The sequence below is a fragment of the Sminthopsis crassicaudata genome, chromosome 1, assembly GCF_048593235.1.
Source record: "Sminthopsis crassicaudata isolate SCR6 chromosome 1, ASM4859323v1, whole genome shotgun sequence".
Taxonomy (NCBI): Eukaryota; Metazoa; Chordata; class Mammalia; order Dasyuromorphia; family Dasyuridae; genus Sminthopsis; species Sminthopsis crassicaudata.
Genome location: NC_133617.1, coordinates 424,130,005 through 424,156,958, shown reverse-complemented (window position 1 = coordinate 424,156,958; position 26,954 = coordinate 424,130,005). Strand labels below are relative to the sequence as shown.

Genomic DNA, 26,954 nt, shown 5'->3' with positions numbered 1-26,954 from the left:
GCAAGCAACAGAAAAGAGATTCTGACCACAGAAACTTTTAGAGTGACAAGGGAGATCAAAACACACAGTCAGAAGAAGGTAGGCTATGGAAGAAATCAAACGTTAAAATATGTGGGGGAAACTAAACAATATTTGTTTTGCATGATATACATGTTTATAATGATTTACTTTTTATTGACTTTTCATTAGGGGAGGAAAAAGGCAGAAGAAAAATTCAGAACTAAAAAAAATAAAATTGAATTATAAAAAATTAAGTGTTTTGACCTAAGTACATACACACTACATAAAAAATAGTTTTGTAAAGGAGTCTTTGAAATATCTGAGTTCAATCTTGCTTCTAACATATACTTCTGGTGTGACCCTATAGTCATATAATATCTTAGTGGGGAAAGATGGAGCCAAGATGGCAGAGTAAAGGAAGGGATTCACTGGAGCTCCCCTCCAATCCCCTCCAATTCCTTTCAAATAACTTTAAATAATGACTTTAAAGAAATTTTAGAGTATCAAAATCCACAAAAAGAAAGAGTGTAACAATTTTTCAGCAAGAAAATTTAGAATGTCATCAGGAAAGATCTGTTACACTAGGATGGAAATGAGCAAACAACAGAAAAAAAGATTCTGATCACAGAAAGTTATTATAGTGACAAGGGAGATCAAAACACACATTCAGAAGAAGATAGGCCACAGAAGAACTCGAAAATTAAAGGAGGTAGAGAGGAGAATTAGAGATCATTATTGATCACAAAATAGAAGATTTTGATTACATCAAACTAAAAAGTTTCTGTACAAACAATACTAATGCAAACAAGATTAGAAGGGAAGTAACAAATTGGGAAAATATTTTTAAAAGGAAAGGTTCTGACAAAGGTCTCATTTCCAAAATATATAGAGAACTGACCCTGATTTATAGGAAACCAAACCATTCTCCAATTGATAAATGGTCAAGGGATATGAACAGACAATTCTCAGATGATGAAATTGAAACTATTTCCACTCATATGAAAGAGTGTTCCAAATCACTACTGATCAGAGAAATGCAAATTAAGACAACTCTGAGAAACCACTACACACCTGTCAGATTGGCTAAGATGACAGGAACAAATAATGATGAATGTTGGAGGGGATGTGGGAAAACTGGGACACTGATACATTGTTGGTGGAGTTGTGAAAGAATCCAACCATTCTGGAGAGCAATCTGGAATTATGCCCAAAAAGTTATCAAAGCTTTGACCCAGCAGTGTTTCTACTGGGCTTATATCCCAAAGAGATAAAGAAGGGAAAGGGGCCTGTATGTGTAAAAATGTTTGTGGCAGCCCTTTTTGTAATGGCTAGAAACTGGAAAATGAATGGATGTCCATCAATTGGAGAATGGTTGGGTAAATTGTGATATATGAATGTTATGGAATATTATTGCTCTGTAAGAAATGACCAGCAGGAGGAATACAGAGAGGCTTGGAGAGACTTAAATCAACTGTTGCTGAGTGAAATGAACAGAACCAGAAGATAACCATACACTTCAACAACAATACTGTATGAGGATGTATTCTGATGGAAGTGGAAATCTTCAACATAAAAAAGATCCAACTCACTTCCAGTTGATCAATGATGGACAGAAATAACTATACCCAGAGAAGGAACACTGGGAAGTGAATGTAAAGTGTTAGCACTACTGTCTATCTACCCAGGTTACTTATACCTTTGGAATCTAATACTTAATGTGCAACAAGAAAATGGTATTTACACACATATATTGTATCTAGGTTATATTGTAACACATGTAAAATGTATGGGATTACCTGTCATAGGGGGGAGAGAGTGGAGGGAGGGAGGGGATATTTTGGAAAAATGAATAATAAAAAAAATAATTAAAGGAGGTAGGGGAAAATTGGGAAGAGAAATGAGAGTAATGTAAAAGAAAGTACAAAAAGTTAATGAGAAGAATGCATTAATAAGCAAAATTAGCCAAATTGAAAAAAAAAAGATATAAAAACTCACTGAGGAAAATCCTTAAAAATTAGATTTGAGCAAATGTAAGCTAATACTTATGAGAAATCAAGAAACAATAAAACAAAACCAAAAGAATGAAAAAAATAGAAAATAATGTGAAATATCTCATTGAAGAAACACACCTCGCAGTGTAACAGACAACTGTCCAATATTATAAATACCAGAGGAAATTTTGATCTGTTTTGGTAGAGGAAGTTTCAGAAAGAGAGGCACCAAAAGCTCCATGCATCCATAAAATAATAATTCTGGATCACCTAGCAAATATTATACTACACACACACACACACACACACACACACACACACACACACACACACACACACATATATATATATTAGCACATTTGTTGCATAATCAATCTTAACCTTTTGAGGGGTCCATATCTTTGGTTATATGTCCTGAGTTTGGGATACGTAAGAGAAAGGCAAACTAAATTTCTAGTACTGATAGGATTGTAATCATATATAATTTCCAGTACTCAAAAATATTCAGGTTTCTAAACTCGGACTTTAGTACCCATTACATTTTTTAAAAGATCATTGTTCTTGTCAAGTCTATTCATATGAATTATATCATTCAATCTTTACAATAATCTTGAGAATGAAATAAAAGACATTAGTTTCACCATTTTACAGAAAAGAACACTGAGCCCCAGAAATCTCTGTGTGAAATTGATTAGGACAACATTACAGAGATAATAACTGAGCTTAAACTAGAATTTAGTTCTTCTAACTCCTAGTCAGATGCTCTTCATGAGACCAAGAAGAAAAGCAAAGCAATAGGAGTTACAAAATTGTATATCCAATTGACAATTGTGGTTCACAATGACAAGTTTTCCTTAAGAGATGGTCAGAGTTGAGAAGAAATTTGTCCTAATACCCCTCTAAAATTAGCAAGAAGAGGAAAATACAAATATCAAGGAGGACCTGAAAAAATGGCACCCAGTTCATCTCCCAATTCCTTAGGTACAGTCATTATCCTCCTTTTCAATTCACAAAGTTATCTTCATATCAGAAGTGGTCTCAATTTAGGCAGAGAAGTTCATCCCTCCACAATTAAAGAATGGTGGAGCCTTCCTGATAGACACTGTAGGCTTAATTTAATTTTCTTTAATCACCCATTGCATCATTTTTAAAACTAATAATGAGGCTGCAGGCTTATACCTTGTGATAACTCAATGTATTAGTCACTAGCCCATCGAAAAATAATCCTAATGGATAATATGTCAAAATAACATGGAGCACTTTAGCTCTTATTGGGCTGATGGATTTAAGGCCAATCTTTAGGAAATGATAATGTTGCTCTGAAGATGAATCTACTCATAAGAGATGTTTCATGACAAATGACTTATTTTGAGGCTAATAATTTATGAGGTCCAGGTGGAAGAGGACATAAACTTAATTAAAGTTTGAAAACATAATAGGACCAAGGACAGTGCATCAATTTCTGAGTCTCCAATCAGGAAGGTAATTTCCTTAATGGGCATAAGAAATCTAGGGTTTGGAGTTGGGAGGGTTTTTTTTTAGATTTTTAAATTATCCAACTCAAGCAGGCGCTTTTCTCACTACTCCCACCTCCTTTCTTTTCTCCTTCCCCCATGACTGGTTATGAGACCAATTCATCTGAGCTCAGAAGAGCATTGCAGTGGATCCCATCACTTTATGTGTGGCATCCTAATGAAATAGGGGGCAAGGCTGGTTGCCACACATTTATTAAAGGCTCCTTATATCTTTATCTGAGAAATAATGCAAGCTACTCAACAGGATGGGCTGGGATTCCCTGATGCCTGTAACCCAAGTGTGGTTCTGCATAAAAACATTTTTAAGCTTCATTTGTATTTTCACCTGGAGAAAAACTAATCCAAATCTAAACACTCCTGAGCTATCTTGGAGGGGAAAAATTCATAGCACACAATATGGAACAAGTCTGAGCTCTCCAAGTAAGCATTTTTAATGCACTCCATTGCAAAGTGAGGTTGTATATCTGAGATATAATTTGGTAGATTCAATAGCTCCCCAGTGGGGAAGATGCTGATTGAAAAGTCTGCAGTGCCATTGAGTCCTCCTTCACAATGAAAACAAGTCTGGAAACATCTTCACTGGGCACTTGGTTCATTTTTAAAAGCAGATGTTGCAATCTTTTTTCCTCAAAAAGATAACGCTGATTCTCTCTGGCTACTCTCTAGTAATGGGTGGAGGAAAAGACCAGATGACCCTGGTATTGCTCAGTCTGAGAATTATCCGATTTACATATCCATATACCTGCACACATACACACATACATATATGTACATATATACACACATACATATATGTGTGGATAAGAATAGAGATTGGACCCATCATCTCATTGGCACAGTGTACAGAAAGTTCTGCCAAAGCAGGTTGGCACATTTTCTACAACTTATAGTCTTTGAGAGCTTCCTGGAACACTGAGAGCCAGCATGTCAGAGACTGGATTTGAAACTGGGTCTTTTTTGGCTTTGGGATTGGCTCTCTACCCAATCAGGGCAGTGGTGGATAGAGTGCCAAGCCTGGAGTCAGGTACATTTCCTCTTCTTAAGTTCAAATATGCCCTTAGATGCTTTCTAGCTGTCTGCCTCTAGGCAAATTACTTAGTTTCCTCATCTGTAAATTGAGCTGGAGAAGAGAAGGCAAATTAGTCCAATACCTTTGCCAATGATACCCCAAATGGGGTCGTGAGGAGTCAGACATAACTGAGATAATTGAACAACAACTCTGTCCACCACATCAATATGGGATATTATACCTTTAATTAATAATTCACACATGCCTTTCAGCAAGAGTCCAGAGCACATGTGTCACCAGAAATGACCAGATGTTTGTTGCTCTGGCCCTTCATGCAAACACACACATACCCCTCAGAAATAGGAAAAGTTTTTTTTTCTTATCAAAACAGAAGTAATTACTGTTGAGTCTTTCTTCCATAAAAATAGTATCTATTAACATTTCAACTGTGCTGAGCCACTCTCTTGTTTACATGTGTGACTGTCAATTATGGTTAAGGAAATCTGTGATCCTCACAGAAGCATCCATCAGTTCAATTTCTTTCTGCCAAGTGCTAAAATCTTGCACCCTTTCCAGTACAATGCACTCTCGTGAATAAATATTTGAAGAAATAAAGAGTCTCTGACCTAACAAGAAGGTGAGGAAATATACCTAGTTTTGTTTTTAATCTTTGGATGTTTTCTTCAGGAGTTGGTCATCATGTAGTATGATCAAAAGAGTCCTGGATTTGTGGTTAGTGTACTTGGATTCAACTCCCAACTTGGGCAAGTCACATAATCTTGCGAGGACTGAGTTTCTTCATCTGTCACATGAAAGATTGGACTTGGTGATCTCCCTGCCAAGCAGGGAGTGGAGTTGGCCACCTAGGTAAAGTCATTTGAGAGAAATTAAGGAAAATACCTGACCCAAATTAGCTATTCCACTGAATGTATAAAAGTACACTGAACTTATTATTACATAAAAATGCCATCTAAAGAAAACACCAAGCCATTTTGCATCATTAATACATTAATATAAATTAACCATAGTCATTTAGCAAAAGTCTGAAGGGTAGAAAAGGGAATGGTAAGCTTTGAAGGGCGATAAGAGAAAAGTAAATATCCTTGAGCTCATGGGCAGACTGGAGGGGCATAATGAACTGAAAGGAAGGAGGTAGAATTGGGTACGAGAAAATTTTTAAAAGAATGCTGTGCAAAAAAGGACAGAGAGCAGAAATGAAAATACCCAAAGATTAAGGGACCTAAAGCCTACAGATGGGAGTATAATTGATAGCAAACAAATAGCTCCAGGCTCCTGTAGCCTACTGATAAATGCAGGATTGGGGTAAGACAATAAAGGGTATGATGTGGTACAAAAGGACATTGGAAACATCTTTATGAATTGTGCCTGGTGGTGATTAAGCAAAATTAGATTTTTTCAAAACATGGTCTACAAGCCTGATGTACGTTCTTCATCTTAGACACAGGCCTCTTTAGAACTTCTCTATGTGGATAAAGAAAAGACTAGTGATTTTATTTGACTTGGGCAACAATTGAGAATCACAATCTACCCTTCCCAAAATCCAGCCCCCTTCCACCATCCCAGATTACACAGAAACGCCTTGACAATTTTTCTCAAAATTGTAAGTTCCTTGAGAGCAGGGACGTATTTATAATCTCCTCCCACAGAATGACTAGCCCAGCTGTGTATGCATGCCAAACATTGGATAAATACTTATCCAATAAATAGGATGCCATTATAGAAAGTCAAAAATCATTCCTCATACCTTCCCAGAAGCTAATTACCTTTATGGAAAGAAATCCCAGAAATATAATTCTGAAAAATCTAGTTTCTGTCAGCAAAAAGATTTACACTAAAAAATTTCAAATGTGCTTTTGCAATCTGACCTACTTGTAAGTCAGGAGACTGACTTTTTGATAGATGGGGGAAAAAAAACCGAGTTGCAGATATGTTCAAGAGCCCCAACAGTGCCCATCTCTGAAATAACACATTTTTGTACCTTCTGAAGCTCTGAGGCCTTGGATCTGAAAATATTATTCTATAATTTCTCCCTTTTGTGTATAGATGACTTTAAACTTTCCTAAGCTTTCCCATCCGTCATCTCATTTTGTACCAGTTGATATCAGGTACCAGTTGCAATGGGTGAGTGATAATTTTTTAATTCGTAGACCCTGAAGGAGGCCAACAGGGTACGAGCAATGATGAAGATTTTTAATGCATGCAAATTTCTCAGGCATGATGCATTTAATAATCCCTCATCTGCGTAAACTGTAACAAAGCCAGCAGGAGCAATCATTAATTTACATTAATAGCTTTCAGTGTCGTTTACTCTAGTGCCTGATGCGAAACTGTAATCTGAAATCAAAATAAGCATAGTAGTTAAAAGCAAAGCCTTGTGGCCTGGTCCTAGGAGTCAAAGTCCAGAGTAAAGTGTTTGATATCCAGAGGTATCCACAATAGCATTCCCAGAATTACCCTGCTGCTTTTCACTTAGGATCTATGCTGTAATCAATGGAAATATTCTTTTTTTGCTGAGGCAATTGGGGTTAAGTGACTTGCCCAGGGTCACACAGCTGGGAAGTATTAAATGTTTGAGACCAGATTTGAACTCAGCTCCTCCTGACTCCAAGGCTGGTGCTCTATCCACTGGACTACTTAGTTGCCCATCATTGGAGATCTTCAAAAATACCACCTTCTATATTACATTCACATGCATCCCATGATTTCTACATACACCTGTTGGCAAATGTTTTCACTGTCACCCACCCACCCACAGCCTTTCTACAGTGGTATCAGTAAAAATCTAATTCCCTATGCCAAAATTTTAGAATGGGACCATTTATCCTTTTGTTTATTGTAAAACAGAAAGAGGCCTCCTTTTGTGTGGGATGCCCCGCACAAGTGATATTTTACATTTCCTCCTTTTTCCTCATTGCCCCTATCCTCTGGAAACTCCTGTCTCTCCATCCACCCCCTTTCTAACAAATCTTGCCATGAATCCCTATTTTATCCTAATGCCATGTTTGGTCGCAATCAAGGAATGTAGGCAATAGATGGGACTTCAGAGATCATTTTACAGATTTATTTAATAAATGGGGGAACTGAAACCCAAAGCAGAAAATGGTGCCAAAAGCCACATAATAATCCATCTTATGGCAAAACATGGATTAGAATGCAGGCTCTCTGGATAAGAACTCAAATTCTCTGAATGCCAAGTTAGCGCCCTATTCTGCATACCATGTTGGGAAGAATAATTAACCATGAGGTAGTGAGTGTCTTTTGCAGTTTTATTCTCACAGTAATATAGCAGACAGGAGTCGAAATGAAAATACATAATGTGATGTGCAGGCTTATGGTGTGGTCCTGTTCATTAGGCTGGTATTCCCAGAACATTCAATGTGTATCATGAATTTTACTAATGTTATTGGATAGATTTAGAAGAATTTAATTCACAGCAAGCATTTATTAAAGACTAATTTGTGTCAGGCACTGTACTGGACACTGGAGATGAAAAGACAAACTAATAATCGCTTCCCTTAAAAAGTTTTAAACTGATAATCCCTGCCCGAAAGAGGCTTAGATTCAATTCAGATGAGTTCAATTAAGCACCTACTATGCTGATAAGCACTGTACAGAATGTGGGTATATAGAGACCCAAAATAAATAACTCCTGTCCTCAGGGAGCTTACATGTTACTTGTTGTTCTACAGTTGTTTTCAGTTGTTTCCTCCTCTTTGTGACCCCATTTGGGGCTTTATTGGCAAAGATACTGGAGGGGTTTGCTATTTCCTTTTCCAGCTCATTTTACAGATGAGGAAACTGAAGCGAAGGGAGTTACAAAGTTAGAAGTATCTGAGATTTGGATTCAGGAAAACGACCCTTCCTGAGTCCAGATCTAACACTCTGTCCATTACATCTTACGCACCCTTACCTTCTAGTTGGAAAGATAAAACTTGTGCAAAAATAGCTTCTAACATCATAACACAGCACTCTGAGTATCAAGAACCCCAGGAACCAAAAGAAAACGGAGTTGACACTGAAATGAAAAGGCAGTGTATTTTAAGATATAGAGCACCAGGCAAGAGGTCAGGAGACTGGGATTCAAGTTGCAATTCTGATATTTAATAGATGAATGACTCAGCCAGATCACTTATCCCCTTCAAGTTTCCCTTTCTTCCTCTATGCAATGATTATAATACTTATTACTACCAATGTTATGGGGTTATTACAAGGAAAGCATCACCCAAACTGCAAAGCACTCTAGAACAACTGTGGTCTTCCCAACATTGCCCCTGTCTTTCCAGTGCCTGACTATTCCTCCTTCAGTAACCCACCTATGCAGCAAAAAATCCAGTTGGTCATGATGAAACCTCACCTCACATATCTTTCTCCATCACTAGAGGTTTTTCTGCACTGTATTCCTGTTTACTAATTAGCTGAGCTGCTCTGTATTACAACAATGTACCGATGGAATAATGAATTGAGATGCAGGTTTCATAAAAGTGATTAACTGCTGAATTACAGTTCAGCTAACAGTTCAATTATTCTATTCGGCATTGTATCTTTCTGTCCAAATCAGTTTTTATATAAATGCTATAACTGCGGTACCAAAATGGTATATGTTAATATTAATTATGCCATCATTCTTTACATTTTTCATCTTTAAGGAGGCCCATGTTTGGGGATGGGAAGAAAATAACAGAATAATATAGTGGAAATACTACTAAATTTGGAGTTCAAATTCTGATTCCTCCAGTTATTAGCTGAGTGATATTGGGTAAATCACTTAATGTCTCCAGGTTTCATTTTTCTCATAAATGAGAGGATTGGACTAAAGGACCTCAAAAGTTCCTCCCAACTATGATCTTATTATCCCTATGATCTTAGGCTTCATATTGCACGAAGAGATCTAGAACATCAGGTCCTTTGATTGAAGAATCACAATATGACACTGGAAAAAGCATTTTTTCTGAAGTCAGAAGAATTGGTTTCAAATTCCATCTCTGATGATAACTTCCTGTGTGACTCTGGGTAAATCACTTAATTGCCTTGGGGAGGGGGGTCAGTTTCTTTATTTGTTATAGGAGGAGGTTGGATCATGTGGCTTCTAAAGCTCCTTCCTCTGGATCTATGACCCATGATGTTGCCCAAGTTATAAGGGACACTGCCCCAAGATCACAACAAGAAGTTTTGGTATCTACAGTGGACAGAGTGGGATGCTTGAGATATAGCACAGGAATCTTCAGAAAATGAGAATCAGATCAAAACACTGTCTTTGCCAAGTTATCAATCAATCAGCACATTCCTTCCACATTGTGACTTTTCCCATCAGAATCTCAATATAACATGGATAAGCATAAGAAATTAAATGGGAATTTGAGTTTTGTAGAAGCTGCAGACAATACAGAAAAATTTAGAAACTTAGAAATGCATAAAATATGTATGGTGCTGTATAATAACATATTTTATCTTTTAACACTGTAAAATCCCATAAAAAGAAAAAACAATCAGACTTCTCTAGTATGAAATGAGGGTAAAATTTTTACATGGATTGTCCAGATTGTTGGGGTACCTGCCCCTAACTCTCATGATGTAGAAAAGATAACTATATGCCAGAAGCTTTGCTAGATTCTGGGTCATGGCTGCATTTATACTTTATTTCCATCTTAGTCATTACATAGCAGTGTGAAATAGGGGATAGGGAACTAGATTTAGAATCAGGAAGACCATCACCTTATCTATACTGGTGGAAGTCAATGAGAGGTGAGAATAATGAGGAGCTCACAGGGGAGAGCAAAGCCTAGGGGGCAACAAAAGGGAGGTTCACAATGAATTCTTCCCCCTCCAGAATGAAAGGACAATCCAGGTCAATATCTTTTCAGAAGAGGAAGGAGCTTGCCCTTCTCCACTGAAATCTAGAATTCATTCCACTCCATCACATTGCCTCATGTGCTCTGGTTTAAATTTTTTTTAAAGACTATGAAAGTACTTTAAAACCACACTTTTAAAAAAATCAGTAATTCATCTACTACAAGCTAAGCAACACAAGGACATTAGGACTGCAGAGGAAATGAAGCAACAGCTGGATGGGAGGTTGATCATGGAAGCCACAGGTTCTTTCATTATTGGAACATTTCTGCATACAATTATTGATCAGAGAGGCCTAGATGGGAAGTTGGAAAGAACCATGGAGGTTTCCCAATCTGCCTTACTCACTTTACAACAAAGGAAATAAGGCCCAGGGAAGTTATATAAACTGTCCATGTTAACACATTTAATAAATGACAAAGACAAGATGTGAACCCAGGACCTCTAACTCTGAATGTACCAGGCCATTATCCATCAAACTGGGAATCAAAAGCCCTGGCCTGGAATCTAACATGCCTTGTAACATTGGGTAAGACACTCTGTAGGCCTCCAAGTAAGACAAGATGATCTCGATCTCAAAAGTCCCTCCTAAGTCCTGAAATTCAGGGGGTAACCAGTGCCTCCTCATTAGACAGAAGATAAATATATCTTTGCCTTTCCTTGAAGAATTGTGGTATAAACTTTAGCTTCAGTAAATCCACAGAATCAATTGTAATTCTTGGAAGATGGAAGGACAGTGAATGAAGGGACTTGGGAACAGAGCAGGAGGAGGCTTGTTCTTTCTTGTGCAAAATGCTGCCACCACAGCAAATGGCCTCCTAGTCCCTGGAGAGATAGGTGGCTCATTAAGAAGCCAGTTTACAGACAGGGTAATGATTTTTCTCCCAGGATCAAGAGCCACAAGGATGACACAGCAGCCTCTGGACTGAAGTCACACAATAAAGAAAAGAAATCCCCATTCTCCCAGCAACAAAGAGAAAGATCTAGTGACCACAGAAAAGGGAAGGGAGAGGTAAAAAAATGTAATAAAGATACAACAGCTAAACTGCCAAATTTGTCTTGTATTTCTTTCTTGCTTAAAATTAGGGCATCGTTACTTTATTTGGATTTTTTTATTATTATTTTATTCTGAGCCAAGAACAATCATAAAATTTATCTAGGTTTATGAGTCTTACTTTTGGGATCATAAAAAGTCTAGAATAAGCAATATTTAGCTCAGTTTTGTTATTCTTAAATATTTGCATTAAGGAAGAGGTATACAAAGGAGTAAACTCCTACCTAAATATTATATTCTTTCTAAGCCAGCTTCCCTTTGGGCTAAGTAATATCATGACTGCTGTTAAAAATTTTATTGTCCTGGTCTTCTTTCTCCATTCTTACCATGAAAAGTGCTGTTTCAGCAGCATATTTATATGAAGGTTAATTTATCTGAGAAATCTTGATTTCTAGCAAAAAAGACCTCTGAGGGGAATTAGACTTAAATACCTTTTCTCAGGAGGATCACTCCTGAAAAACTTAGAAAAATTTGACTCTTTCATCTTTGCAAAGGAAGTATGATGCCATATATTGAACTACATATAGGTTTTTTAGTTAGGATTAGTGGAATATAAAAAAGGTAGGGTTTTTGTTTACTCGCTTGTTTATTAAGAGGGCAGCTAGGTGGTAGAGTGGTTAGAGCACCAGACCTGGAATTAGGAGAACCTGAGTTCAAATCCAACTTTATTAGGTACTTAGTAGCTCCTCTAAATAAGTCATTTAACCCAAATTGTAAAAAAGAACAAGAATAAAAAAGAACAACCTTATATTATAATTCTATAGTCTAAATCTTTTTAAACATCAGGAAAACCTGGAAACTCCAATATCCCAAGAAAACAGGTGATAGTATTTAAAGCCTGTCACAATCACCTTCCACCAATCTTTCCAAGCTGATTACACATTACTGCACTCATATTTTCTAGGTTCCTGCCACACTCCCTCGCTTTCTATTCCCCTCTATGATATTTGCCACTCTCCTTAACTTTACAAAGTCTATACTTCCATATTTGTGGAATTTTCCATCTCAACTCCAAGCTCCTTTAAACCATAGGTACAGCCCACACGAGTCCTTTTCTAACTCCCCCAGTTGCTAGTGCCCATCTTCCAGTTAATCCAGATTTATTCTGTACAAAGCTTGTATTTACTTACCTACGATCATGTTGCACGTCTCACTCATTCTCCAGAAAATGGAAATTCCTTAAAAGCTTGGACTATCTCACTTTCTTATTTGTATCACCAGTGCCTAACATATGTCTAGTACGTAGTAGGCACATAAATTCTTGTTGATTGTGAGAAGGCAAAAAGATGAATAAAGAAAAGCTCTGAATTAACAGTTGAGCAGAGGAAATGTCTTTCAATCTGGGAATTAAATAATTACCAATGAAACCAGATTCATAAAATCTATGCCCAGTAAGAGAGTCCCCAACACACTCCAACGAGAAGCATCTCCTATAGTCATTTCCACCCAGACAACATGTAGAGGTTTAAGTCATTAAGACAAGCGATGACAACCTTTTAACAGACATGTCCCAAGATTCTGACCACATGCCTTCAAGGAATTATGCAGAACAGGGAGAGTATTAGAATTTTTGACTCACATAGGGAGAGTATATACCTCCTACAGCCACTGCTGTCTCTGACAAAAGACAAGAATAGACATGGCAACCAGCAAAAATGCCAATAAAATTCTACCTGCATTATTTTGTGATTTAATTTACAGAATATTGGTGTTGGAGTCAGGAAGATCTGGGATTTATTTCAGCCTCTGCCACAAGCTGTGGTACCATGGGGCATATCATTGGAGGAATTTGAGTCTCAGTTTTCTCATCTGTAAAATGTGCATCACAGAGCTACATCACTGTATCACACTCTCAGCAAGGTTGTTGTGAAGCATAAATGAGATAAAATATGCAAAACACTAAGCTAACTCAAAAGGGCTATAAATATTGATTATTATGTGCCAAAAATCGATGCTTTCACTATTTAGAAATTTGAGTTTTAAATTAAGAGGAAAACATCAGCTAAAATGATGAAAATGCCCAATCACATCTGGTATGACAATAAAAATAACAGAAGCAAGTCACAGGGGAGAGATACTCATTGCCCTCGGTCACCCAGTGCTATCTGGGCACTGGTAAGATTACGAATGAGACTCAGAAATGCAAAAAACCATGCTCACGCTTTTCCCTTAGGATGGTGAACACCTCCATCCTATCTCAGTCAGAAAATTGAAAAACAGATATAAAATTGCTCAACAGAAATCACTTCCATGTAGGCATTTATTTGCCAGGGAGCTCAGAGTGCCTGTCTAGTTCCCCCATCACCAACCCAGGAGGGGAAATAAAATTTACATCCCCAGAAATCCTGACTGCAGAGTAATTATCTGAGAGAAGCTCTATGTGTTCCATCTTTTGTGACCTTGCCTCACTCCCATTGACATTAGTTGCAGTGAGTAGAGCGCAGAGCTGTCTGCAGAGACCATCACTGCCCAAAGCTAATTGCTCCATCCATGGATGTGGAAAGGTGAAACGTTTTTATTCTAATTCAGTTTTTCTTCCTTAAGACAAAGCACTGGAACTTTTGACTGACTGGTCTCACTTCTTTTCCGGGCATTTCTGGGCAAATTTTAGTCAAGTTGGTTTCCTCATGATCTAAAGCTGGAAAGATCTCCATAGACTATCTAGTTTTAACCTTTAATTTTACAGAAGAGAAAACTCAGGCTCCAGGAGCTTGTGACTTCCAAAGTCATACATGTACTAAGTGTCAAAAATTGGATTTCAGCCCACATCAGTTGGCTATAGTGTTAGTAGTCTTTTCATTGTACAACCATGCGTAGGTTTCCCTGCACAGATTATGTCTTTATACTCTCATATGTTCTCTTTCCTCCAAGGTCTAGCTGAAGTCCTATTAATGACTACTGCAGCTTTCTTTTCCCACTTTACTCTGAACCTCAAATGCATTCATCTGTAAAAACACATTTTGGTTCTTGATTTTCAACTACTTTGTATTTATTCTCTTTATACATATATAAGATGACCTAAGTATCTTTGTGTAGCTTTAAGCATTAATAAATTGTTATACTAAAACTGGTTGAGCATCTTATATGTATATATGTGCGTATAAATAAATATATGTATACATATATCTAAATTTCTTAAGTTATTCTCAAATAGTATATTCTTTCTTTCTATCATCTTTGGTCCCAATCACTTGTAACTGAAAGTTACCTGAGCCCTGGAGAGATTAAATGACTTGCCTATTAAATTACATAGGCATTAAGTATATGAGGTTGGATTTGGATCCTATTCTTTCTAATTACAAGTCCATTACCCCATTAATTGAATGCCCTACTTCTTGTTTGGCACACAGCAGACACTTAATAAATGCGTGTTGAATTGAATTGATCACTGAAGTATGAGATAGTACTCTGGCAGAATGAAGCTGGATTTAAGCTAAAGTACTTGAATTTAAATCCCACCTTTACTCCCTGCTACTGCCTGTGTGGCCTTAGGCAGCTATTACATTTCATAGGATCTGTGTTTTCATTTGCAAAATGAAGAAATTGAACCCCATGATCTCTAAAGTCCATTGGAGTTTTAAATCCTATGATAATAAGCACTATTCTCTCATCATTCCATGTTTCTTATTTTTATCTCTCCCACAAAAAATGGGCTACTTAGGAACAGACAGTGTATTCTCTGCCTTTATATCATACACAGAGATGCCTAATGAGTTGACAATGTAGTGAACACTTAATATACATTTATTGACTTGAATGAGCTAAGGTCCTTATCCTCCACAATGCTTATATGTGTGCTTAGGAAATTGGGCACTAGGGATAACGAATACCAGATGATTGTTGTCTCTCACTAAAAACAAAACAACAACAACAACGACAATAAAAAGTGTTGCCATTCCCTCTCCTCCAAAGTTCCCAGAGATGGGAGGTACTGATACTTGGGGAATTGAACCTGCTCATCATAACAATTGACAGAAGAGGGGAAGCAGGCAGTCACCTAAAGGGCTCAAATTGATGTCTCTTTTATATCGAACTCTGACCAGTGCTTTGGAGTGAGGAAAACCTGGATTCTAATCCCACAGCAGGCACTTAATAGCTATGTGACCCTGGACAACTTAGCCTCTAAAATATCTTGTAAACCTTAAAAGCTAAATAAAAGTTAAACTGCTGTTATAAGATCTGATTAGTGATGAATCTTATAACTTCGGGAGATGTAATCATAGAATCACTGTTTGTTAGAAATGGAAGGTAACTTGAATTTGAGGGAAAGTTTGCTCTGGATCTTAAGAGATTTTTGTCAAGGGGTGATTTAACAGTGTTAATACAGGACTAGAGCAGCTTAGGATATTGGACAGAGATCTAGCCTTGGAGCCAGGGACATCTGAATTCATTCTACCCCAGATGTACACTATTAAGTGTGATCCTGGATGAGTCACCTTCATCTTGCAATAGTCTCAGATAGTTCTCTACAATCCCAACTTCCAAATGAGGAGCTGATGTGAAATTAGGGGAAATTTTCGGAGCAGAGAGATTCCTCTACTGGAGAAAAAAAATAACTTAAAATCCTGAAATCTGACTTTTAGGATTAAAAAAGGACCTTAAAACCATACACTAACCTCCTTGATTTTTATAGATTAGGAAATATAAGACCTATAGGAGGTAGACTCCTCTGATTCTTTCCATTATACAGGTCCAGATAAAAATAACAAATAACCATAAATAAAAGCATACACAAAAATAGTACTTTTCAGAATAAGCAAAGTTATACTACATTGCTCTACAATTCTCTCAAACATCATCATTTTCCCATCCATTGCATTAGGATACTAAGGAAAATGTTTCACAGGATGATAATGACTATTATATAACGCTTTAAGTTTGCAAAGCATTTCATGACATTATTTCATTTGACTCTGATGACAACCCTATGGGAAGTAGATGCTATGAATATACCCATATTACAGATGATAAAACTGAGGCAGGGAGTTAAGAGACCTTCTCAGGTTCACCTTACTAGAAAAAGAGTAGATACTGGCTCTGTCTAGTGTTTTATTATGCTTACAGCTGTTCATCAGGTTCACATGTCTACATACTATTGATTCTTCAGCACAAGAGAAAGTCACATCATATCCACCTCTTATAAGTCATTCAATTAATGTTCTTGTTCTGATGATTCAGTTTGGTCTCTGATCCCTGACTTCTCAGAGGAAGTCCCGCTCCGCCCCAAGTCTGTGTTCTCCCACAGACAATCTTAACTCCTAAAGCAGAGGGTTAGGGATGGGGCTGCATTTCTTTTATATCCCTGCACAGGCAAATCTAGTACTCAGGAGTGATTGAGGGGGAGCAGCTGAGTTTCCTAACACACCATTGGAGAGGGAACTGACATAACAGATGCAATTAATCATCACTTCCTTGACAGATGGGCTACCATATAGCCTTTGAAATCCATATGATCCTCTCCCAGTTACCACATGTGCTGTTTGATGATGCGGTGAAACAATCTAAGAAGGCTCAGTGTCGGAGCTCGTGTTTATGTTTAAACAGCTATTTTTTCTCCTCACCATGTTTTCCATAGTCCCATTATTTGGCTGAAAGTTGTGTCCGATTGGGAACAAGACAGCTGTGTTTGGAGGAGTAATTGTCTTCAGCCCAACTACGGCATTTATGCTTAGTTTTCTATTGTTCAGGTCTGTGGCTGGTTGGCTGGAAGCCTAATTGGATACTCCTTTTCTTTTCTCAGAGCTTCCCTTCAAGGGGGATGGACAGAAACTAGAACCCTGCTTACCCCAGATCCCCTCTGGGAAGGGTCCTTAAAGAAGTGACAGTGCAAAAAGGATAGACTGCCCTGCAAATGTGAATAGCTCTTGTGGCTATTTCAGTACAAAGTTCTCCAGTTCCTCAAAAACATTCAGATCAAACACTTCCCAGGTTATTATAGAATGAGACTCGGATCGTGGATTGAGAACTGAAAGAAATCAGGTAGCTATTTAATCCAACCCACTTATCTAACTGTCTTCTGTTCGGTCAGTCATGTTCAATGCTTTATGACCCCATTTGGGGTTTTCATGACAGAGATTCTAGAGCAGTTTTCCATTTCCTTAAACAGACAAAGGAACTGAGAGAAACAGGATTAAGTGACTTGCTTGGGGTCACATGGTAAATCTGAGGCTGGATTTGAAGGTGTCTTCCAGACTCTAAGGCCAGTGCTCCATCTACTGAGTCACCTAGCTGCCCTTTATCAATCTCACATCACTTCAAAATCTTTTAGCTTAGAATAAAAACAGGGAAGGAAAGTAGAAAAGAAATAAATATTTATCTAGTACTACTATGTGTCAGGCACTGTGCTAAGTGCTTTTTGTAAATATTTCACTTGTTACTCATAACAACCCTGTGAGGAAGGTGCTGAATCATCCCTATTTTACAGATGAGAAAACTGAGGCAAACAGGATTCAGTGACTTACCCAGGATCAGTAAGTGTCTGAGGCTGAATCTGCACTCAGGTCTTCCATTCCAGGACCAGTGCACAGTATACTATGGCACTCCCTAGCTGACTAGAAACTTAGCCTCATAGGGTTAGAGTATGATATGATATGACATGATATGAAAACTCCCCAGTGTTTTTAGAACCAGATTAAAATGTAATTGGGAGATGTTTAAAAAAATAAAAATACAATGCAATATATATTTCAACTTGTGGTTTTTTTAGTTAGTCTGCAGCCACAGTATTCTTGCTATTTAAGTTTGATATCATTGTTCCCTACCATTCTTCTCCCAAAGAGTACATTAGGGTATTTTATTGTGTTTAGGAAAATAAGGGCAGCTAGGTGGTTTCCTGGATGGAACACCAGGCCTAGAGTCAGGAAAACCATCTTCCTGAGTGTAAATCCACCCTTGGACACTTATTAGCTTGGTGACACTAAGTCACTTAATCTTGTTTGCCTCAGTTTCCTCATCTGCAAAATGAACTGGAGGAGGAAATGGTAAACTACTCCTGTAACTTTATCTCTCTTCTTTCTCCTTTGCTAATTTTTAAATTGGAGAATGTTTATGAAGGTACTCTTGATAGAGAAGGAAGGGAAAATAATGGGGGGGGGGAGAGAGAGAGACAGAGAGAGACAAAGACAGAGACAGAAAAAGGAGACAGAGAGAGAGAGACAGAAACAGAGAGAGAGATAGAGTCAAACAGAGACAGATTGAGAAAGAGACAGAGATAGAGGCAGAGAGACAGAGATAGAAAGACAGAGACAGAGACAGAGGCACAGAGAAACAGAGATACAAGGAGACAGAGAGAGAGACAGAGAGGGAAGGAGTCAGGGAAGGAGGGAAAGAGAGAACTGTGTGTGTGTGTGTGTGTGTGTGTGTGTGTGTGAGGGTGTGGGATTTGGACATAGAAAGGATTAGAACAGTGTATGGTTAGATTTGGGCCATGTGGCAATAAAAGCCAATCTAAAGGCATGGCAACAGGTTAGGGACCACTCCACTACACCTAATCAATCAAGCAATAAATTAACCAGGCTGCATTTATTAAGAACTCCATCATAGGAATATATGATCAGTAGACTTTCTCCACTGAGTTTCAGCAGCAGTTTTGTATGGGCCCACTTCTAGTTAACAGCACAACCTATGGTGCCCTCAGAAAGAATGATACCAACATTTGGTGGCAAAACTACAAGCCTTTTCTATACTTTAATATGAAAATTAGTTTTGAGTGACCTTTGCAGTGAGTCAGGGAAAGGAAAATGCTAGGCAGCTGGGATGAAGCCATAAGGGTTTGTTTGTTTTTCAGAGGTGAGGGGATTGCAGAAACGTCTTCCTTTTCTTATTGATCTGCTATTTTGATATTAACGTCACAGCCCACAGCCCTGCTTCCTGGCAGGGTCTCGAAATGCCAAGCACACAAGAGATTTCTGCCCTCTGGCCCTAGCTCTACTTAGATTTTCCCTTCTCCTCTTCCCTCTGCACAGTCTCAGAGATGCCTACTATGTATGACAGTGAATAACAGGCCTCAGATATATTTTCTTATTTTAAGCCACTTCCCTTTCTAAGACTGAATTAGAATTATATCTCAGCAAGAAAGTGAGACCTGTTTTCTGGGGAGAGTGTGGATGGCTGGGAGATTCAGGTTTTTCCCCAAATCTCTCAGAAAATGGATGTTTCCACCAACCCCATAGCTAAGACCTTGAAGCTGAGCCCTCTCAAAACCGGTCACATACTCCTGAATGATTTCTGGCCACAGCCCAAGTTGCCCAATTATTTCTGAAATAGTTTAAGATGAGGAAGGAACTGCTATTAATTATGAAAACAAAAAGAGAGAGAGAAACACACACTGGTCAGACAGGCTTCTAATCAGTACTGCTTCAATTTTCAATCTCACATCCAAGTGGGATCATTAGCTATATGCAGAAGCATTCAACCCAGCTACTCTCAGGCTACAAAAATTGCTTGCTGATGGACACTGACCAAATCTATTCATTGGATCATAGGCTTAGGACTGGAAGGGACCGCAGAGGTCATCTCGTCCAACCTCTTCATCTTATAAATGAGGAGAGTCTCTCTTGGATATAGCTATAATCTCTCCCTAATAGGAAGGAATCATGGTCATGGGTCTCAGAGAGGGAGCGGGCTAGCGCTGGCACAAAATCTGCCCCTACCTTGTGCTGTTCTGGCTCTCCACACATGTGTCTTACTCTCTTTGTGACCTGATTTTTTATATTATTGTGAAGGAAAGTAGGAAGTCAGGAGGAAGGAGGAAGAAATTTTTGATTATATTATAAGCTTAGTACCCCAGAGCTTGGTCTGAGCTTAAAAGGTACTTAATAGTGGCCAGAAAGGATGTTGTGCTCCATATATAATCACAAACAATCCCTCCCTCCACTTGATTCTCAGTGCACTCACAAACTTTCAGAGTCCAGTTTATGTGACATTCACCACGATGTGGCATAATAAAAGCTGATATTTATATAGTTTTAAGACTTGCAAAGTGTTTTTCTGTCTCTAGCTCTCTCTTACACACACACACACACACACACACACACACACACACACACACACAATTTCATTTGTTCCTTACTTTAACCTTTTGAGGTAAGTACTATTATTATCTCCATCTAGCTGATGAGGACCCTAATCCTAAAAAATTACATATTTAGTCAACATCTAAGATCAGATTCAAACTTCAATTTTCCTAATTCTAAGCCATGTGCTCTATTAATTTATTTAACCAACTAATTAATTTAATTAATCTATTAAATTATCCTTTTTTCTATCCTTTATACAAAACTGAAACCTCTCTGAGATCAGGGATTATCAGCATCTTGTTTATTTCTACTGATGTTCTATTTGTTGTTTGGTTATTTCAGTCGTGCCTGACTACATGACCCCATTTGGGGTTTTCTTGGCAGAGATACTGGAATGGTTGGCCATTTGCTTCTCAGCTCATTTTACAGATGAGGAACTGAGTTAAACAAGAGTTAAATGACTAGCCTATGGCCATACAACTAGCTGCCAGGTACTCAATAAATACTTAAGAAATAGAAATAAATGATGGTATTAATGCAATAGAAGTAGAGCTTAGATTTTTTTCCAACACAGGAATATATTTCTGCTTTCTTACTTGATCTTTCCCTCAGGAATCTCTGACCATGGCTATAGGTATAGTCACAATTAAGAATGAAAGAACCTTTCTGTAATCCCTCATTCACCTGCCCTTAACTCCTTTCAGGCCTCTGATTCTGCCTCTGGCTAAAACCACACAGATCCAACAAGACATAAGGGCTAGAAGACAAATAGACCTTCCCCTAGATTCTCACATTATCTGTCATTCTGAATTACTTACCTCTATTTGGTCCATCCTCTTTCAACTGAACTCCTCACTTCAACCCTGTTTGTCTTAAACCATCAAAAAAACTCTAACCCCATGGTATCTGTTCTAAATTCGAAATTTCTTAAGATTGACTTCTTGAGCTCTTTTGACTCCTGTCCTATTGTCCAGCTATCCTTGTCCCAGTTCCTCCCTGACTAATAGTGAACCTGATAATCTTCAAAGGCACTAAATTACTGATCTAGGGCTTATCAACACTATTACCTAAGCAGACAAGCAGACAAGTTAGCTTATTCTAATCATCATTTATTATATGAAGGGATGCTGATTCTCAGAGAAATGGTAGTCTTCTTCTCTCATCAACTCCAATCATGTTTTAAGAATTTTTTTCATGCAGATAAGTACAGGATAACCAATAAGTCACTGTTTTGCTATTCAGATCAGGAAAAAAGAGAAGTTTTAAAGAGACATCAGAGATATGAATCAGCTTAGTTGCTTACTGGCAATAATCAAGAGTGCATTATTAAAAGAGTAGTTGGCAAACATATGGAAAAGGAAGCGGTGATCACAGTGATCAAGAACAGGCCATGTCAGTTTTATCTTATTTACTTTTCTTTTATTTTTTTGTAAGATTTGCAATTTTTACTAGATTAAGAGATCAAGGGAATAGTGTAGATATAATTTATTAATATTTTTTAAAAATTTTGATGAAAGTTCTTATACTATTTTTATAATCTGACACAGAGATGTACAACAAACAATTAATTAGATTCAGTTCAATGGGAGAACCCAAAAAACCAATGACCCCTACTAACATGGAGGAAACAATTTCTAATGGAGTACTCTATGAGACTAACTCTGTGCCATTTAACATGTTTATCAATTACTTAGATAAAGATAAGTATGCTTATAAGACACGCTTATAAATCTACAGATGAAACAAGGCTGGAAATATCTTTCAAATATAGCGTGGAATAGCTACACAATTGATGGCAGAATCAGTATCAAAAAGCTGATAGGCGAGAAAAATTGACTTGAATCTGATCAGAATGAAATATAATAAAAATGATATAAAGTCATTCATTTAATTAAAAATATTCTATGAATACAATCTGGAGGAAGTATGTCTAAATAGGAATTTCCCTGAAAAAGATCTCAGGATTTTAGTGGGCTGTGAATTTCACATGAGTCAATAGTACAATCTAGCAGCCAAAAAGACAAATGCGATTCTAGGTCATATAAAGAAAAGAATATGATTTAGCACATTAGAAATAGGAATACCATTGTACTCTGTTCTGGGTAGACTACACTTGGTCAAAACAAAAATATCATTTTCTGTTTTGAGATTCCCATTTTTGGTAGGATATTGATAATCTAGGGAACATCCAGAGGAGGGCAAACAGGATTAAAGACTTGTAAAAAATTTCCTAAGAAACTGGAGATTGTTTATCTCATTAAAAAAAAAAAAAAGACATGTTATCCATCTTCAAAGAACTGGGATACCATCACAAAGACTATTAAATAGCTCACATTTATATAGCACTTACAAGTTTATGAAGGATTATATATTTTATTTCATTTGATTCTTACAATAACCCTGGGAGATAGTGCTGTTATTTCATTCACTCATTTATTTATTCATTTATTATTATTACTATTTTTTGCTGAGGCAATCGGGGTCAAGTGACTTGCCCAGGGTCACAGCTAGGAAGTGTTAAATGTCTGAGACCAGATTTGAACTCAGGTCCTCCTGACTTTGGGGCTGGTTACTCTATCCACTATTCATTTATTTTTAATAGTATTTTTTTCTAATTACACATAAAAACAAATTCTAACATTCATTTAAAATTTTTGAGTTCCAAATTTTCTCTTTTTCTTCCTCACTTCTGGAGACATACTATTATTATCCTCATTTTTACATATAAGAAAATTTGAGAAATTTGGAACTATGACCAAAGGGCTATAAAACTGTGCATATCCTTTGACCCAGCAGTGCCACTAACAGATCTGTAGCCTAAGGAAATCATAAAGGAGGGAAAAGGACCCACATGTGCAAAAATGTTTGTATCAGTTTCTTTCTGTGTTGGCAAAGAATTGGAAAATGAGTGCATGCCCATCAATTTGGAAAACCTAAATAGCTGTGTTATATGAAGATAATGGAATACTATACTCTATTAAAAATGATGAACAAGCTGATTATAGAAAGGCCTGGAAAAATTTACATGAACTGATGCTGAGTAAAACAAGCAGAACCAGGAATACATTATACACAGAAACAGTAAGATTGGTTGATGATCATGTATGACAGACTTGGTTCTTCTCAGTAGTTCAGTGAGCCAAAACTATCCCAATAAACTTTGGATGGAAAACATCATCTGCATTCAGAGAACTATGGAGATTGAGTATAAATCAACACATGCTATGTTCACTTCTTTTTTTTTTTATCTTCCATGATTTTTCCCTTTTATTCTATTTTTTTCTCCCAACATAATTCACAAAGCATTATGCATTAAAATAAATAAATAAAGTATAAAAAAGAAAATAAAAGTTGAGATAAATTAAAGTGACTTGGTGGGGTCAGATAGCTAGAAAGTGTATGTGGTCAAATTTGAACTCAGATCTTCCTGAATTCAAGTCCAACACTTTATTCATTATACCAACTAGCTCCAAGACAGGAGATTAGAATTTTTCTTCTTGCATTTAGAAGCCAACTGAAGAATAATGGTTAATTATTTAACATGTATTGGACTACCTGCCATCTAGGGGAGTGGGTAGGGGAAGGAGGGGAAGGCTTTGCAAGGATCAATATTGAAAAATTACTTATGCATTACTCATTTTGTTAAATAAAAAGCTTTAATAAAAAAGTAAAAAAAGAATAATGATTAGAAGTTATAAAGAGGCATAGTTATGCTGGAAATAAAGAAAACTTTCCTGTTAATGAGAGCTATCTAGAAATGAAGGCGACTGACTAGGGACAAAGTGAATTACTCTTCCTTAGAGGTCTTCAAGTAAAGCTCAAATAAATGCATAGGTATATTGAAAAGGGCATTTATATTCACACATGGTCTCTAAGAGCCCTTTCAAATCTCAGAATCTGTGATTGTGTTTGATGCTATCTGCCAAGTTTTGAAAAACAAGTCCTATTAAACTCCATCAACAGAGAGAGACTCACTAGAAGCTAGAATACTGGGAGCAATTGTTCAGAATTTTTCAGCATGAGACTATGGCATCTAACAGATCTCTATATGTACTTGTGCTAGTACTAATTTTGGCTTAACAACACCAAGAAAACATAGGTCCTACATCAGCCAGCACCACACCATCCATATGTAGAACCATCAGTTACAACAAATGGTGACATTTTGAATGCTGTGGATTAGTTCACTTACCTTGGAAGGATAATTTCCAGGGATGTCCATATTGATAATGAGATTGACACAAGCATCCCCTAAGCTGTCTCAGTGTTTGAGAGGCTCCCAAAAAAGTGTGGAACAGAAGTATTAGACTAATTACCAAAACAAAGGTGTACAGAGCTCTGGTACTGACCTCATTATTGAAAACCTATGAAATCCAGACAATATATGAGCACCATGCCGAGAAACTGAATAGCTTCCATTTGAATTGTCTTAGGAAAATTCTGAAGATCACCTGGCAGGATAAGATACCAGACCCTGAGGTCCTTTGTCTAACTAAACTTCCAACTCAAATGCAGAACACACAACTCTGTTGGGCTGGCCACATGGTTTGAATGCCAAATGTAGGCTTGCAAAAAAAATTATTTTATGGAGAATTTACACAGGGCAAGCACTCACAAGGTGGTTAGAAAAACAATACAAGGACACTTTCAAGTTCTCTCTTATAAGAATTTTAGAATTGATTATATGACATAGGAGACTCCAGTACATGATTACCCAGCACGATGTGTGCTCTTCAGAAAAGGTGATGTGCTCTACAAACAAAGCATTGAATTAGCTCAGAAGAAATGAAAGATATGTAAAGGTAGAGAAGTCATCTCAGATGTTCATAGAGATTGTTTTGTGACTGACCTGTGGCAGAGCATTCTAAGTTCCAAGCCATAGTCAGACACACCATAACTCAACTCTAACAGTGATGTCATTTTGGTACTCTTTGAGAATAAAGAACAATAACCAATCAACCATATGTACCTCAACCTCTCAAATGTCTTGTATATAATCCTGTAATCAATCTTTCACATCTTTCAGATAAACTTCAGGTTGAAGAAATTATAATCATAAGAATCTGCTACTAATAAACCTCAGAATCCTGAGAAATCACATCACTTATCAGTGTATTAGTCTATAAATTAGGGGGGAGGGTGACATGATTTCTTAAATTTCTTTCAAGTCTAATGTTCTGATATGATAGGAATTGGAAGTAGATTATATAAGAACAGTCATATAAAATATCTATCTGCTATGTTTTTTATACCATGTGATAGGATCAGTATAGAAGAGATTTCACTCCATATAGAGTTTGAACTAAAAACACTAAATATTTATTAAATGCCTATTATGTTCTAGGCATTATGCTGAGCGTACAAATTCATAAAATAAAGAAATAAAGTCCCTGCCTTCAATGAGCTTATTATAGTCTAATAGAGGAAGACAATAACAAAAGGATGTTGAAAAGTGGGAAGAGAGGATGAGAGTAGGAAGAAGGTACCCCATGCAGGGGAAAAATGGAGAGGGCAGTCACAGAGATCCCAAGGTAGTGCAGTCGAGTGACAAAAGAGGACAAATATTAGTTGTTTTTTTCTTTGAAGGGAGATTCGAAGTTCTAGATCTCATCCTCCAGATGGTCACTGAGATATATAACACATCTAAAATTTTATAATTAAGTCAATCACAAGTTTTGATTATCATTCAGGAGTATTTGGTTGATATAAAATAAGTTGGAGTCTTAAAAATCATTTTGTAGACAAGCAAAAATAAAAACTAAAGTTCACAGAATCAAGATTTTGCCAGTGATCATCAACACATAGTTACTTGCTCTTGGGTTGAAGCAGCTCATAAATCAGAAGCTTCCTAATCCTGATTTCCAGAATGCTAAGAGATCCCAGCTTTATGTTCACACACACACACACCCTGGCCCATAGTCAATAAAATGAAATCTTCTTTTGGATAAATGCCACTTTTTACATTATTTCAATCAGTTTCAAATTTATTCATAGAGTCACTAAGCCACTGAGAGCTCTCTGAGGTCATTCTAATTTGAGGACAAGTGGTATCCACAGGAACTGTGAAGTCAGGTGGGAGAAGTAAGAAGAAAGGCCAGGAACCAAACCTCTCAAAAGTGATCTGGGGATTTGGAGACTCGGTGGAAATACAGACCCTTTATATTTGATTGGACACTTACCAAATGCCTGAAATATAACTGAAAAAATAATCATAGGCTCAGAAGGAAGGGAAGAGAAGGGAATAAAGCATTCATATATCGCCTACTACGTGCTGAGTACTGTGTTAAATACTTTTTAAAATAAATATTATCTAATTTGATCAGAAAAAAGTGTTCTCTCATTAGCATTTTTGAGTCATTTCATATAACTGCCTTCTGTTTCCCTTGATAGATTATATATTGTTCAGGTGAAAAGAAATCATCACCTTCTTTGTACCCATCTCCATCTTCTGAATACACACACACACACACACACACACAC

General features: G+C 37.2%; 1 protein-coding gene across 20 annotated transcripts in view; it reads right to left on the bottom strand.

The window, feature by feature from the left end:
- Nucleotides 1-26,954, bottom strand: part of RBFOX1 (RNA binding fox-1 homolog 1) — a 2,692,248-nt gene that overhangs the window by 2,170,103 nt on the left and 495,191 nt on the right. The window lies entirely within an intron of this gene.